The sequence below is a fragment of the Neofelis nebulosa genome, chromosome 11 (assembly GCF_028018385.1).
Source record: "Neofelis nebulosa isolate mNeoNeb1 chromosome 11, mNeoNeb1.pri, whole genome shotgun sequence".
NCBI classification, from domain to species: domain Eukaryota; kingdom Metazoa; phylum Chordata; class Mammalia; order Carnivora; family Felidae; genus Neofelis; species Neofelis nebulosa.
Genome location: NC_080792.1, coordinates 58,244,469 through 58,262,038, shown reverse-complemented (window position 1 = coordinate 58,262,038; position 17,570 = coordinate 58,244,469). Strand labels below are relative to the sequence as shown.

Sequence of the window (17,570 nt, the reverse complement as noted above, 5' to 3'; positions counted from 1 at the left end):
TCAGGTAACCACAAGTTTGATCTCTTTTTCTTGAGTTTGTTTTTAGTGGGTTTTTTTTCAGATTCCACATAGAAGTGAGATCATACAGTATTTGTCTGCATCTGACTTTTTTCACTTAGCAAAATGCCTTCAAGTTCCATCCATGCTGTTGCAAATGGTATAATTTCCCTGGTTTTTTTTTTTTTTTTTTTTTTTTATTGCTGAGTAATATTCCATTGTACCACAACCTCTTTATCCATTCATCCATTGATGGACACTTAGGTCACTTTCATATCTTGGCTATTGTAGATAATGCTGCTATGAACATGGGAGTGCATATACCTTTTCAAGTTCATGTTTTTGTTTCCATCTGGAATTCTAATATTGCAAATATTATTCCTCTGCATTGTGTCCTGAAATTCCTATAGGCTTTCTTCATTCTTTTTGTTTCTTTTTTCTTTTTGCTCCTCATATTTGTAATTTAAAATGTCGTGTCCTCCAGTCACTGGTTCTTTCTTCTGCAAGGTGAAGTCTACTTTTGAAATTCTCCATTGAATTCCCCAGTTCAGTTATTGTTTTTCTTTTTAACTGTAAGATTTTTGTTTGTTTTTCATGGTTGCTATCTGCTGATCAAACTTCTTATTTTCTTCATGTGTTTTTCCCCTAATTTAATTTCATTGTCTGTGTCTGTTTTCTTGTAGTTCACTAAACTTCTTCAAGGGAATTATTCTGAAGTCTTTGTCTGACAGTTCATAGATCTCCATTTCTTTAAGGTCAGTTATTGGAGCTTTATTAGTTTCCTTTAGTGATACCGTTTTTACCTAATTTTTTTGTGATCTTTGATTCTTTACATTGGTATCTGTGCTTTGGGTAATCAGGCTCATCTTCCAGACTTTATAGTTTTTCTTTGGCAGAGACAGTTCTTCACCAGTCAGCTCAGCCTGGGTTTCTGAGTGTGTCTGCTGGTAAAGTCCTTGGGCAGGTGAGACCTGCTATTTTATGGTCTAGTTTTGGGTGAGGCAACTTTCTGAGCTCCAAGGATGGGAACAGGGGGATGTGCTGCAGGCTGAGAACAGCTGGACAGGACTGCTGGCTTAGTGCCTTTCCCAAGTGAGGCTACAATGCCTGGAGTTTCTGACCAGGCTTATTAGTTGTTGGGACTGGGTACTCCATTTAGTAATAGATGGAGCCAGGAATTAGCTTCCCTGCCCTGGCAGAGTGGCAGACCAGGCCCCAGGGGCTGTAGAGTTCAGTGGGGACCTGAATCAGACCAGAGTATATGAATTTGCTGGCCAGGTGAGGCCACTGGTTTTGCTCTGTGGATGGGGCAAGCCACAAACTATGCTGCCTGTTCAAGTGTCAGTGCACATTGTAGGGCTCTTGAATGGGCTACACAGCTTCTCCTGTACTCTGGTTAGGTTTCCTGGTGAGACTGGCTATATTCAGAGAGGAACAGGTATACAAATTAGATTCCCTGCCCAAGTGCAGCAGGAAAAGCAACTCTAAAGCTACTGAAGCTCTTTGTGTCTGTCTTAAGTCAAACAGACCACCAGCCCAAGTTCTCCAACCAAACAGGGCCACAGCTTTGCCCCGCGAACTACTGGCTGTGCCTGAGCTTCTCTCTGCCCAAATGCCACAGGCTACATAGGGTTTTCAATAGCCCTTCTGGTCAGGTGGGCCTGGGACCCACAGCAGGTGGTGCTCTGTCTCAGCCCCCCTGCCTGGGCCGGAAGGAGAGGGGTCTGCCCTGAACTGCTCTCAATTTCCCAATTCTCAATTTCCTGTTGGGAAGGACTAGGAGCTACCCTAAGCCTTGGCTACCCCTTCCTTTGCATTGTAGGGTAAGCCTCCACACCCAGCACTATCTTTGTTCTGGAGACCAGCTCTGCCTTCCTGCCTATTAGCTCAAGCACCACTGGGCCAGGCCACACAGTTTCTAGAAGTTGTCACCAGCCCCTTCATAGGGGGTGGGGCTATAATTCATCCCTTGGCATGCGTATGGGCAACCAAGCTCTAGGGCCAGCAAAACTCATCACTGGAGATCCCAATAAGACAGATCTATACCCCAACAAGTTCCCTGGTCGCAACGCACTCCTGATTTGCTTCTGCCAGGTGAACAAATTTGTTGGTTAGAACTACCACTGGGGCCCTACAGGTATGAACTTGGTGTGCCATGATCTGTATGCTGGTGGTGGCACAGCGCCCCCCCCCCACTTCTTTATCACAGTCAGATACCAGTGGTTGAGCCCCCCAGGTTCCCCTGCAATTCCTGTGGGGCCAGATCAGAGTAGATGCTTCTACAATGCTGGCAGGGGGCTGATTGTCTCGCTGAGTTCTTTCTTCTCACTAGAGAAGCCTCAGGCTCAGGGGAGACTTCTGTGTGTGGTGCTCATTGTCCTGGGGAAGGAGCAATATGATGAATGTGTAGCCGCTGCTCTTATTCTTCTAATGCAGCCTGTCTCGGTCTCTGTGGTGCAAGGTGCTCCAGTCTCACCCCTGTGTTCTCGGACTCTCTCATTGGTGCCTTGTCCTTGAACAGTTGTTAGTTGCTCTTCTTACGGGGGGGGGGGGGGGGAGGGGGGGGGGGAGGGAGTCAGGAATGAGCTATTTTGCCTTCTTGGTGACATCACTCCTTATGCTTATATTTTAATTGCAATCAGAGATTTCAGGAGAGAAGAGGCAGTACAGCTGAACTTTAAGCGAAGACCCTGATATACGGCATTTTAACAACTTAAGAGGCCATGTACATAGAGGCTAATAATTTTCTCCACTGGGGAGAGAGAAAGGAAATGAACATTGTAGCATGAGTCTGTTAAAATATATGTATGTGTGTGTGTGTGTGTGTGTGTGTGTGTGTGTATACATATATATATATATATATATTAAATGTATATATGTAAGATCTAAATATATATCTTATGTATATCATATATATATATGACATATATATATGATATTATATATATGTCATATATATGTAAGAATATCCTCATAGCAAATAAAGCCGTAAATTTTCCCCTGGCAACTTTTCAACATAAAGTCGTCATCTGTCTGCAAGGTTGGGGGGTGGGCTAATGCCTGAAGACAGGGGATATTACTACCTATCCTCCAGGTATATGTATGTAAAATGGTTCCCTAGTGAAACTTATTTCCCAGGAAACAAATCTGTCCAATAAAGATCAAAATCTGGTCTTCTGAACAAAGTAAAAGAAAATGGAGCTTCTCTTCCACACTCCTTATATAATGTTTATACCAAAAATGTCTCAGTCATTAAGAATCCAATCTTTTTTTAATTTATTTATTTTGAGAGAGACAGTGCACACACAGGAGGGGCAGAGAGAGAGAGGGAGAGACAGAATCCCAAGCAGGCTCCACACTGCCACCATGGAGCTCGACATGGGGCTCAAACCCACGAACAGGGCATCCATGACCTGAGCTGAAACCAAGAGTCAGATGCTTACAGAACAGACGAACACAAGGGAAGGGAAGCAAAAATAATATAAAAACAGGGAAGGGGACAAAACATAAGAGACTCTTAAATATGGAGAACAGAGAGTTACTAGAGGGGTTGTGGGAGTGGGGGTGGGCTAACTGGGTAAGGGGCATTAAAGAATTTACCCCTGAAATCATTGTTGGACTATAAGCTAACTAACTTGGGATTTAAATTAAATTTAAAAAAAAAGAGTCAGTTGCTTAACCAACTGAGCCACCCAAGAGCCCCAAAAACCCCTTCTTAAAAATAACACATCAGGGTACAAAATTCTAACACTTCTAAAGTGTAAAAAGTAAAACTAAAAAGTCTTTCACTCTCTTAAACCTTTAACTCCATGCCTCAGACATGACCAAACGCTAAGAAACTCGTATGTGTACTCCTAGATATTAGATTCATCTTTAAGTAGTATTTTAAGTTTGGGAGGCAAGCAAAAGAACAGTTCCGGTGTGGTACCTGAATTTTCAAGTAGTGGCCAGTGTCTCATACCACAAATTTTCCTTCCGTAAAGGAGTTTCAAGTAAAATGAAATTAGGCTCCATTACATTTTCCACACTACATTTTTTGGACAAGACCTGTCGAAATTTTACATAGAAAATTCACTTGATTCCTACAAAAGTTAAGAGGGACCTTTGCAGAAATGTAAAGGAGTAACATACCGGGTCCTCATTATTTCTGCTTTAGCCGAGATTGGATAAAAAGAGGTACGAGACCAGAACTGGAAGTTCATAGAATTCTTTCCCTAATATGCTCTTATTTCTCCTATATTTCAGCAATAAGAAAACCAGAGGTCACACGGTAAAAAAAAGAATGACATTTACTGGAAAATGGTAGACGATTTCTTTAAAAAGCAACTACATCTATCACCTCCTTTAGCTAAAGGAATTATTTTCTTTCATTCTCTTATGGTATATAAAAACTAATATTGCTTCAAATTTCTGTTCTGTAGAACTTCAGGGGGAAATCCTGAAATGCATCTCAACAAATAGCCAATTCAGCAGTCTAGGTCCAACAGATAGAGAAAGATAATTTTATGGCTCATTTTCTCTCCAACACCTGCTCTCATTAGCCAGGCTTCTTTGAACGAAGAGACAACCAGACTGAAAACGTAATCCCACTGACTGACAATTTAGAAAATCAGTTTTCATTGAAGTTCAAAGCTGTAAACCTGATTAGAAAAAACTGCTCCCTGATTGAAGCTGTTTATCTTGGTGGACAACAGCAGTTCTAATGAGAATCAGCTTGGTAAAGAATATTATTTTAAGCTCTTTCAAGAATACTTTTTTTTTTCAATTTCTATATTTCCCTTCCAAAGGCACACACATGCCTTCATCATTTCTAGTCAATGAGGATGCTTTCTTTAGGCAATGATTAACAGGAATATGGGAAACAAAATGAAGAAGAGATTCAAAAACCTACTGTGATTTTCTTTACATTCACATTTCTGATGCACTGTGTTATACCAAATAATAGGGAAGGTGGGCTTCTCACTCTTCCTGGATTCTTTCATTTTATCCAGCTACTTCTGGAGCCAATGTACGCCTAGTAAGATCTCCACTAACGCACAAAAGCAAACAGTCATACTACCAGTTCTGGACGTTACCTGGCACTCCTGGGTGTGGCCCTTGGAGCACCAAGTTCAACCCCTGGGAGAAGCAGGCCAAGTCTCCCTCACCTTACCTCAAGCCCTATGTCCCACTTCCTCAGCGACACACCTGAGGTGACAGACAACTAGACCTAGGTGTCCAAGTCCAATGACACAGACTTAAAGCTTCATAAAGATGGAGTCAGTGTCAGTATTTCCCATGCCCAGCCAGCTATCTGCTCTGCCTTGGACAAATCCTATTCTTTACAGTCAAGCTGCCAGAAGATTAGGTAATACGCTTTCATAAATTTTGAAGTTGAGCTACTAGGTAGATAACATTTAAAAGGGTTCTATTTTCTGGTTACGTTCAATCTTTCATCACCGTGGAATTTCCTACTGCTACTAATGCCTCTTGCCTTAAGTCAACTTGTTTTCTGATTTCAGGTTAGTACGTCAGCTTTTCTTTGGTTTAGAGGATGCACATTTATTTTCGCCCTTTCTTTACCTTTTTATGTAACACATGGCATTTGTAAGTGGCAAATAGGCTTCTTCTTACCCCTGTCCTTTTTATCCAAGCTGACAAACTTTGCCTTGGCAGAGAACTACTTTGTGCATATTGAACTGTTTTGGGGCTTGAACTTTCATTGAGCTATGTGTTCTTTGTTCCTTTTTCTCCCTTTCATTTCCCCCTTCTGGATTTAGGGTTTTTATTATTGGAGTGTCCAGTCTGGTAGCTTTTATTTACATATTTTTTTTCTCTATGCTTTTCATGATTACCCCAGAGATTACAATATGGCGCCCTGAACTACTGAGGCTCAACATCAATTTGTACTGACACCACTTCCCAAAAATGCCAGGAGTTTAAAATACTTCTAATTCCACTGTATTTTTCCACTTCTATGCTGTAGCCGCCATGCATTTTAAATGTCTAGGTGAGACCCAGAAAGGTACAATTATTTTTGTTTTTCACATCCGTTTTTATTCAGATTTAAGTTCACATTTACCCTTGCCATGATGCCTCATTGCTTTGTGCACCTTCCTGCTTCACCTAGGATCATTTTTCTTTTGCCTAAAGAACCCTCCTCCCCCTTAGCATACCTTTAGTGCCATTGTGCTGGTAACTAATTTCCTCAGCCTTCTATTCTATGCTTTGTATAAAAATAACTTGGTTTCACCTTCCTTAGAAGGAGAATTTTATGTTTGTAGACATTTTCTCTCAGTACCTTACAGGTGCCATTTCACGGATTTTTAGCTCTTCTCATTTCTGTTGGGAGGCAGCTGTCAGTTCTACTACTGCTCTTTTGAAGGGGACGCATCTTTCTTCTCTGGCTGCTTTAAAGACCTTTTCTTGTCTTTGGTTTTTAGCAGTTTGACTAACATGTGCTTCAATTTTCTTAGCATTTCTCATGCTAGGTTTGTAATTCTACATTTGTGGATTACAAATCCAATCAATTACAATTGATGTTGTTTGTCAGTCTTGAAAAACTTCTGTTGTTACCTACTTAAATATTATTTTTGCCCGTTTGTGTCCGTCCTTTCTGGGATCCAATGATGCATACTAGACCTTCTATTTGCCACGTCTTATGTTTCCTTCCTCTTTTTCTTCTCTGAACTCCAGGCTAAATATTTTCTCTGTCCAAATTTGGGGTCATTGGTTCTTTCGGCTATGAACGATCTTCTGTTAAATCAGCCCACTGGGTTTTTATTATGAATTTTATACATTTATTTATAAAATTAAATTTTATTTATAAAATTTATAAAATTATTTATAAATTTATAAGATTAAATTTTATCTATAAAATTTATACAATTATTTATAAATTTATAAAATTTATTAGAAAATTATTCATAAATTTTCAGGGTAGAATCCCCATGTGATGGGCTTTTTATAGAATCAGTTCTCTGACATTTTTCCATATTGCCATTCAAGTCCCTCAATAATTTAATCAGTATTGTGCTCGCTTCGGCAGCACATATACTAAAATTGGAACGATACAGAGAAGATTAGCATGGCCCCTGCGCAAGGATGACACGCAAATAATTTAATCAGTATTATTTTAAAGTCCTTTGATTAATGCCATATTTAAGTTAAATAACCCTAATATCTAGGTTACCCAATGGTTTCTACCCCTATGATTCCTGCCTTATTGATTTCTAGTTGAATCCTACGTTTTGGGGTACCTGGTTATTTTTAATTGAATAGCACTGTAAACGACAGATTACAGAGAAAATTTGAGAGTCCAGTGGATGGTCCCTTTCTCCAGAGAGCATTTACTTTTGCTTCTGGCAGATGTATGGGTTAGGAACAGATTATATCATTCCAAGACTGCAGTCACCCTGAAAACTAGCTTTCTTCAGGTTCATCCCTATTCTCTCAGCGAAACCTGTTGGGACCCCAACTCAAAGCCGGGCTATTTATCAGGCAGGACCTGAATTCCAAAGCTTCTTAGTTTTCCACAGGCTCCAATCTACTCCTCAGCCTCCAGATGACATTTTTAATTCCACAAATGCTTGAATGAGGAAAGTGGCACCAAATACTAGGCTCACCTTTTGGGGGCACCTTCCCTGGGATGTCAGCCCCACAAATCCTTGCTGTCTTACAAATCTCAACACTTTCGTGGTGTCTGGGTGGCTCAGTCGGTTAAACGGCCAACTTTGGCTCAGGTCATGATCTCACGCTCTGTGAGTTCAAGCGCCGTGTCGGGCCCTGTACTGACAGCTCAGAGCCTGGAGCCTGCTTCTGTTTCTGTTTCTGTGTCTCCCTCTCTCTATGCCCCTCCCCCACTGGCGCTCTGTCTCTCTCTGCCTTTCAAAAATGAATAAATGTTAAAATTTTTTTTTTTTTTTTTTTTTTTACAAATCTCAACGTTTTCAAATGAATATCCTTCATCCCTTCCAGAGTGTCCAGCTGTTCTAGATGAAGAACGGGCCAAACAAGCTGACTGCCACTGCTGGAAATAGAATTCCTACACTGTCACTTAAAGCTCAAGAACAAAGCCCAGAATCTTAAGTTCTCACTTCATTTTCTCCCAAACTGCATATCTTTTAAAATACACCTTGCGACAAACTGTTGTAAACAGGCATATATAATGCAAGACCTTATTCCAGATGATGCAAGGGTATGTGAACTATTCACATCTGCAGATTGCCTGGGATCAAACCTGAGGCCCTGGAGAAGTTACTGAAAGTGTATATCCATTTCACCATTTGCCAAATAGGGATGATTTTACTCCCTGGAACACAGGTAGCTGTGAGGATATAAAGAAAGCACTTGGAAATATTTAAGAAAGTACATTCCATCATATGTAGTAAAAACTGAAGAGACATCAGCAAACTTACAATTATTATTATTAAAATAAATATTAACATAAGGAGCATCTTTCAGACGATGCATTTGTAAAGGCAGTTCCTTGGTTTTTACTGGAAGTTTCTCTCTTAAGTTGGCTACTTCTGATGGCTCCCTTTTACTTCCATATTTGGCTCCCAACGTTTGCTGAGTAAAGTCACATTGCATTGCGATTTCTGCAGCCTGGCCACTCTGTTCTTTTAAGTTATTTCCCCACAGTTTCCACCTGTACTTCACTATTTTAAGGTGTTTTCAAAAAGTCTACATTTCATAGCCACCAAGGAACATATTAACAGCCCAATTCCATTCATTTCATTTAAACTGAGATACAGACTAAAAGCTCAAAACCCACCTTGTAGTTGGTGACAGGCGGCCCAGAGGAATGCATCAGTCAGCATCTTCCCTTATTTCCTACTCAAGAATTGGAGCTAGATTTTTACATTTTTAGAGATTTACCAGATCTGAATATTTCAACTGCGCTTTTCATGTCTACAGCTCTAAAACAGACAAATCTAGGATTCCTTCTCTTTGCTTAATAAAGACGGCAAGGGCAGGAATGAGCATGGGGTGCATGAAGGAGGCACAGGGAGAACGTCATTAAAACACACATCAGACTTTTTCTGAGAGGAGCACTTTTTTGATAACCTGAAACACTTTGGATCCCCACTGAAATCAACGAGACTTTCTGCCTACAATCATAGACATGTGGATTTCACCCAAAGTGAAATGAGCAAAAGATCACAGTCGGCCACTGGAGGAAAATCTATTTCCCAGTAAGAGGGAAAGTCAGAATCATTCTGGGTGCAATATATTCTACAAAGAATGTATATATACATATTAATGAGGCAGATGCCACCTAAGAACCAGCCAAATCAGCCATATGCTCCCCTGTGACACTGGAGAGGAAAAGAACTGAGAACTTTCAAATTCCTAAACCAGAACTGAGGCTGAAATATACTTGAGAGTTTATGCGTAAGGAAATTTGCCACATTTACAATGAAAACGATATAACTTCCAGAAGTTAATGTGCTACTTCATATAATAAATTATCACCGTTTTAAACGAAAACGAAAATATTCATTTCAGAAGCAGTGGGCTTATCCTCTTTATTTTTTGTTTTTAAGCAACTCCTTGTAATTCAGAACTTAGTGAAAACAAAGGCATTCAATAACAGTAAACTGCATCTTTTTTCCATGCGAAATAGGGAGGTTTGCCTGTTACTGAAGAAGAAAAGGTTATCAGCATCATGACAACCCGCATGATGAAACTACATCAAGCATTTTTCTCAATGGTTCATCTGACCACAGAAACATACAATCTCTCAGAGCTGCCAGGCCAGTCTGACTCTGAAAGAGTCTACTTATTTAAGTACGGATGCAAATTAAAACTTGATCCCCAGTCCAGTGTATCCAGCAGATGACTATGTGGTACCTCCTATAGGCGGGGCACGGTGCCAAGTGGGGAGGGGGTGCAAGGAGTAGACAAACTCCTGTAAAAAGAGGTAAATGTAAAAATACAAACGAGGGAAACCCATGGCTACAATTTTTGAAAAGTAATGTATTTGAAATCCTGACTCATTAAGTCATCAACGTGAGGGACTTGTGATATGAAACGCTTGCCTATTTTCACTTCGTCCATTTCTTGCTTGAAAGAACTCTCTATATGTGAGTAGCCACTCTCCCTCTTTGGTGACAGATGACACGTGTGTTTGCCCATCATGCCCTCCTTGGAGAAGACTCTCCAAATGCACATAGTCTGTGTCAGTCTGTCCATCAAGATGACCAGATGCCTCAGGTTGGCAAATAAGAATTCTCCATTGCCTAGTAACACTGAGGGCATTGTTTGGATTTGGGTATGTGATCCTCTCCATGAAATGTGTAATATGAACACTGAGAGGAAGAAAGGTGGCCCCTTTCGTTTTTCAATCTTGAGTTTTAGAGAGATAAGCTTGAGGTCATCATTAGTCGTCTCTCATACCAAAGAGAGAAACTCTGCCAGAGAATAAAGCCACAGCATCGGGGGAGTTGAACTGAGCTACAGAAAAGGAGAGAGAGCCTGGCTGGCATTGTCTGAGCTCCTGAATCCAACTGTGTCTGAGGCCATTCTCTACCTCCCCCACTCTCAACTATATAAGCCAATAAATTCCCCTTTAGGATTAAGCTAGATTTGAGATTGGGAAAGTACAATCAAGCAAGGAGACTGGAACACCATTCTACATCCAACACTAAATACCACTCTGCCAGTCAAGAAGCAACAACGAGATAAATAGCTACAAATTAAATCCTTCTGAGACTCATCGACCTGCTTGGTGTTCTGTCCATGAAAATAAAGTGAGACTCTGAAATTGGTAGAGAGATTGCATAGAGAAGGCAGATTAATTCCAGATATGTTAGAGAGCAGCGGAAATAGAGTTGAAATAAGGGAAAAGGCAAGTGTTCAGAAGAGGAACCAACATCAGCTACAGGCCCAGAAACCCCGTAAGATTAGGGATTAGAATTAGGAGCAGACAGCACTACTCAGAATGGCTGAGTGGAGTGTCAAAGGCAAGATGGAAAGTGAGACAATGCCTTATGCATGCAGGACTCAGGAAGCAATTGTGAGCGCCTTCGAGTGCTGGGCACCTGGCTAGGCAGATGAGACAAGGTTAATAAAACATGGCCCAAGCCTTCCAATTCACTGTGGGACAAGGACACAGAAACCAGTAATAGCAACGTTGTAACTAAGCATTATAATCATGTTACACAACAGTTATATTGCTATGTATGTAGACGCGTGGGGTGGCGGGGGGGGCTCCCGTGGTCCCAGATAAGGAAGAGGGCACAGCATAGACTGTTTGTTGCTATAATGATACCCTAACATCCTAGAGAAAACAGTTTTTACTAGTTGTAGGAATGATGGGAGACCATCAAAGGTGTTTCCCGTTACCCATAACTCCTGTGGAAAGTAAGTCATTGTTTTCTTTGCTGCACAATGATGTAAGAATAATTCTTGATTTAGTAATAAAACCAAACAAATCAACATTGAACAGATCATGTGTTCTATCTCATGAGAGATCTACGACTACCAAATACAAGTAATTCATCTGGCCTTCCCCCACCTCATTCTGTTTCAAGTGTGTATAGTAGGCACGGATAGGCTGCCCAGATCCCTCCTCACCCCTAGGACTGAATACTGAACACTGCTGGCCATTAGCTGTTGGCCTCTAATACTGCCTTGGATGGAGAAGAGTTACCTTGTCCAAGGTGACCCACATCCAATGACTGGTCAACACTAGGGTATAAAGATTCAGCCTCCTTGCCCCCAACTCAGGACCACTCTGAAAGGCCATGAGAGCTTCAGGGGTTAAAGATGGGTTTGGCTGAGCTTCAGAGCTTCAGACGGGGTCCGCAGAGACCTCTGCTGAGAATGCATTGCAGGACTGGGCAGGGAGAGAAGTAAAGCTGCTTTTTCCTTTCCCTTCCCCAGACTCTGATCCCAACAGCACCACTTAAGGGATATCCGGCACGCTAATATGGATCCCGAGGAGCCCAGTCTGCAACAGTAGGCCGTGTCTACAGACACTGGGAACACCACAGGGATTCTAGAAAGAAGGAAAAGAAACTTTTGTTTCTAAATTTCCACTATTGAAAGACGAGGGGCAGATATAAAAAGGTCCAGCCAAATTTCCAGTAAAAGAGAGTTTTGCTTACAACTGTAAAAAAAGAGAAATCAAGAGCAATAGAAAGATATTGCTAATCAGGCTATTTCATTTATCCCATAGATATTTAGGTTATAGGGTACTGAAAATTTTTCACAAAAGAAAAGCGTTGATAAGAAAATCCCACAGGACCCATGTGGTCACGAGAAGATGAGATGCTTTACACATGAGTGAGAATACAAGTCAAAGTCCATCATTTCATAAAAAAGTGATGGAATACACCACCTAACGTAGGTGAAAGCATCCAGGTCTGGACATTTGTCATGGTTTCATAAAGTTCACAGAAGTACTGCACATTCATCTGAGATGTATACAGTGCAAGGTCCTACAACAATTCTGAACATGGTTGGTCACATTCTAATTGCGGTTTCAAGAAAGAGCAATTTCCGAAACTCACACTTTTCTAGGATAATGCTCTTCTAGGATGGACGATAATGAATTCCACCCAGCAAACAACTTTCAGTAATGAAGCCAAGGGTGCACCTGTCCTTAAATAGAAGCTCAGAGAGAGCAATCCAGGGCCACAGAGAACTGTGCCATTCTACAAGAGGCTAAGGCTCTTAATGGCATGCCTCACGGATCCTGTCCATTTCAGAGTGCCATCCGTCTCTAAATGTCCAGAGGGTGACATTCCTCATCAGAAGCTCGAGGGCTTATCTCAAAGTGACGGGTGTGTTTTTTCCTCCAAATAAGTGAACCTTAATTAAATTCAGGGGAAACCCACCAGGTTTTTTAAGAAAATAGGACTGATAGAAACGCTGACAGTTCAGATTAAAATAGAGACAGTTCTAATGAAAAAGAGACCACTGAATACTCCATCTACTCCAAGCAGATATCAGGTTGGGAAACATACTCCAAAAAGTTGGCCACTTCTTAATGAAGAGGAAGAATGACTGAGACAGAAGCCAAAAGTCATGGAGAATCATTTCTAGATGGGAGGACTGAGTCCTAATCAAGGAGCTGCATGGCACGCCAGGCTGTTTCTGAATTTCTGTGAATTGGCAACTCGTGTGTGTTTTTCCTTCCAGCGCTTTTTCAACAGAAGGACCTCTATGGCAGTTCCCCCATGGCTGCCCACTGTTGCGTGTTGAGGGTGGGAGGGGGTGCAGATAACTTGTCTTCTTAGTTCACAGATCTTCAGTCTGAAGAGATCTGGATTTGAGGAGCTATACGAAACCTCACCAGAGGCGGTTCCTCTGCACCTGAGCCTGATTTAGAGGGTGAGATCTTGGACTTGGAGCGTATGCTTTTATGAAATGAGATTTTAGTTCCTGGCAGAGGAGGTGAGTGTATTTTGCATGTGGGAGGGACGTGATAGGGATGGTTATGGTCAGAGGATGCTGGGCAGACTGCATTTTCCAACGACGGCTACACCAGTATATATCCTGTTTCATGCACTCTTCCTAAAAGGTGATGTTGACACGCCTCTGCTGAAAGGTGGGGTCTATGTTCCCTCCATTTCAACTTGGAAGGCCTTTGCAGCTGTGGTGGAAGTGATTCTGTGTGACGTGATAAAGCGCAGTGCAGTCCCCACCTTTCCCCCCAAAAGATGCTCGCCTGTCCAACCCGGTCACCATGTGGTGAGGAATCCCAGGTCATGTGAGGAGGCCATACGTGGGTGCCCTAGCCAGCAGGCACAGCAAGGTCCCCAGCTGACCACCATCGACTGCTAGACACGTGAGTGAGCAAACCTACAGCTGATTCCAGGCCCTGGCCTTTGAGACCTCCCACTGAAACCCCAGACATTGCGGAGCAGAGATCAGCCATTCCTACTGTGCCCTGCCTGAATTCCTGACACACAGAACCTCTGAAAGATAATAACGATTGTTGTTTTGAGCCACGCATATTCCTGTGACTCAAACTATGAATGTTGATTGTAAATTCCATATGAAAATGTACCTCTCAATGTAACATAAAAATAAAAGTTTCAGTATTTTTTATGCCTAGCACGGTATTAATTTCAGAGAGTTCCTCATTCTCACAGGCTTAAAAAATGCCAGCCTATATCTGAATTAGCACAAATTAATGATGACAGAGACAATCTATGGATAGGTGTGGAGGAAGTCTTCTGCTCAAACACTTATCATAAATTCAAAAAATGCACAGGGATATTCTTTCATAAGCCCAGACCAAACTTTGCAGGACAGCAACTGAAGAAGGCATAGTCTAGACCAGAAGTACCAGTGCCCAAGGGTCATACCAATACAAAACTATCACCAAAGCTTGGATTGATAAGAGGCAACAGGGCTTAATGGTAAAGAGCTTGAGCCCTGGAATCCAAAAACCTAGATTCAAAATCTCATCTTTTCCATTTACGAGCTGTGCGACTTACTTCTCGATAAGTTAATTAACCTCCCTGTGCCTTTGTTTCACCTGTAAATCAGGAGTGCAGGAGTCAGGGTTCTCTAGAGAAACGAAACCAATACTACATATCGGTTATATGATAGAGTATGTCAGAGAGACAGAGATTTGTCTCAGGCAATTGCTAAGGACAGCAAGTCCAAATTCCACATGGCAGCAGGCTGGAAACTCAGGCAAGGTTTCTAGGTTACAGTCTTGAAGTAATAAATTCCTTCTTCAAGAAACTCAGTCTTTTATTACTATTTATTTTTAATGTTTATTTTTGAGAGAGAGAGTGAGCGAGCAAGCACGAGCGCCTGAGTATGAGCGGGGGAGAGGCAGAGAGAGAGGGAGAGAGAGGATCCGAAGCAGGCTCTGTACTGACAGCAGACAGCCCGAAGCTAGGCTCAACCTCAGGAACCCAGAGATCATGACCTGAGCAGAAGTCATAAACTCAATAGACTAAGCCACACAGGGCCCTAAAACTTAGTCTTTTAAAACCTTCAATTGATTTGGTAACACCCACCCATCTTATGAAAGGTTATCTGCTTTACTCAAATTCCACTGATTTAAATGCTAATCCTTATTGGAAGTCCTCTGATTTAAACGTGAATCACATCTAAAAATACCTTCAGAGCAACATCTAGGCCTGAGTTCAACCAAACAACTGGGTACCCGGGTCTAGCCAAGTTGGCATACCACATTAACCATCACAGAGATAAAATATAGTACCTACCTGATTGGGTTTCTCACTGGGGTTCAGTGAGATAATACCCATAGGTCCCTAGCACAATGCTGGGCAGATCACAAAGGCTCAATGCATGCTAATTAGTACTGGGATAACCATGGCCTGGCCTGGTCAGCCCTGGTTTATACCCATTGTTCTTACATAATTATAAAGAGCACCCCTGTGTCCCTGGGTTATTACTTACAAATTATTCTTGCAAACCAGAGGATCAGTAGCCTCACGCTTCACCCCATCTTTATGTGAAAGTGTCTCTAAAGGGAAAAAGAAAGGGACGTTTCTGCTGGACGTTTCTGAGGAAGCAGGACCAGATCATCATCCTCTTCAGCCCTGGGTGCCCTCATCTGCTCAGAAACTAGACCCTACATTCACGCTTGTCACAGCAACTCACTCTCTGAATTAGGAGTCAGCAAGAAAAGCCAATTTATGTTTATCATAACTCCATTTTGAACATTAGGAGAGTACACCATTCATCTGAGGGAAAAGCAGGGGGTCTTAAAATAAAGGTAAGCCCAAAGTGTCGGCACTTAAATGTGTCAAATACTTATTACGGTGACTCTTCCTCGGGTTCTACAAAGATTAAACAGTAAATACTCCGGTAACGTCAGAAATAGTCTAAATTGACCTAGGGTAGTAAAGAGAGAAAAAAAACAAAAACAATGCAGTGCAAATATCCTTCTATGCCCACAGGATAGGAATTTCAAAGTGTTTTAAGTTAAATAGTTTTATTTTTCTAACCCCATCTCTCACTCCCAAGTCAAGGGGCTCATTTTTCACACTTTCTGAATCTAAGGTTCAATTTGGCATCCTTAGAATTCTCAAATCACCCAGCAAAGGCCATTCATGGCATCAACAGCATTAAGTCACTTTTTTTTCATGATTATATTCCTGTCAGAGTATTTCAACCAACTCTGGTGCCAGATAATCTGCAAATTGCTCTCTGAATAATCAAGTGCTGACCAGGCCTCTCATTAAGCAATGACTTGAGCCCAAGTATCCTAATCTGACTGACCTAAAGTTAAAAATACAACTATTCTGTTCTTGTAAAGAAGCATTAAGCAGAAGAGAGGCTCCAGAATAATCCCTAGGTCTTTCTGAATTACACAGTCTGAGTTATATTATGATCACTTACAATTCAACCTGAGCTTCAGCATTGATAGAAATCCCTTCTATATGATCGGCTTTTTCACTCAAGAAACTTAAACTAATGCCATATGACTATAAAATAACAAGCCTGATTTCTGCATGTAGCTTCTCCAATTACTTTCCTTGTACTTTACAAACTGGATCTTGTCCTTTCACCTCAGATCAACATGAAATTAAAAACAAAGAAGTGAAGCCTGTCTTACACAGCAGAAGTCCCAATAAAATTTATATGAAGTTTAATGCAACGAACACATTGACCAAAGCATCTTGAATTTTCAAGGGCATGTCAAAGCCAAACAGTAGCAGCTTCTGGAATTACAACAAAACAAACAAATTCTGCAGCCAACTGTTGTACCATATGTTTCTAATGGCTTTTACTCTACATAAAGCCAATTCATCGTTTGAACAAAACACATCACAGAGGCTCGTCACTGAAGGCATATTTCTGACCATTTGTCAATTTCTTGCTGCAGCAAGCTCTGAAGTCTGAACGGAAAGCTGAATCATGCCTGGAAAGAATGGACACATTGCCAATGGCTTTTCCAGCCTAGACTCTGCCAGAACAGTGAAAAATGCGGATTATCTTCCCTGTTGACTTTTGGAGGTAGACCTACGAAGTGATTCTCCTAGACCCCAGATGTCTTTCCCAAAAGCTTCAAGATACACCTTCAAAGGAAGGATTTGCTTGATGACTATATATGCACATGCCCTCTAACAAGTAATATAACTTATTTCTTGACTAATCACATGTAAATTTCTTTTTTCCTTGTAAATTGTACAGGACAAAATTCAAAACTCAGGAAGCCTTCTTCCGCCAATCAGTAATCGTGCCTGGAATGTTAATTGGTATGTTCAGAAAATAAATACACTTTTGTGTTGGTATAAGACCGGCACGAGAAAGAGGGCAGAGTTGCTCCCCAAGGGTTTTATTATAAAGTAAAATACAAATAACCTTTGGCAATATTTAAGACCACAGCCCCACTTCCTAGAACAGATAATCAATAGTTGACCACTGCAATCCAGCCCTTGTTGAAAATGAAAGGGATATGTATTTTCCTCAAAAGTAAGTGCAGTAAGATTGAAGATTGTTATTTTCTAGAACCTTCAAGAAACTTAAACTCTCCCCCACCTCATCCCACAATTTTGCCTAAACACTATTCTGGAACAATCAAGTCAATCCCTTACAAATCCTATCGCTGTCGTTGAAATTTTTAAGTAGAGACCTGAAAGATTCAGGATATA

At 41.3% G+C, this 17,570-nt stretch overlaps 1 protein-coding gene and 1 non-coding gene across 6 annotated transcripts in view; one reads left to right on the top strand and one right to left on the bottom strand.

The window, feature by feature from the left end:
- PTPRM (protein tyrosine phosphatase receptor type M) overlaps positions 1-17,570 on the bottom strand; it is a 795,639-nt gene that overhangs the window by 522,083 nt on the left and 255,986 nt on the right. The gene's annotated exons all lie outside the window — the stretch shown is intronic.
- Positions 7,009-7,115, top strand: LOC131490699 (U6 spliceosomal RNA). The gene has a single exon (XR_009251199.1). It is a non-coding gene; the product is annotated as a U6 spliceosomal RNA (small nuclear RNA).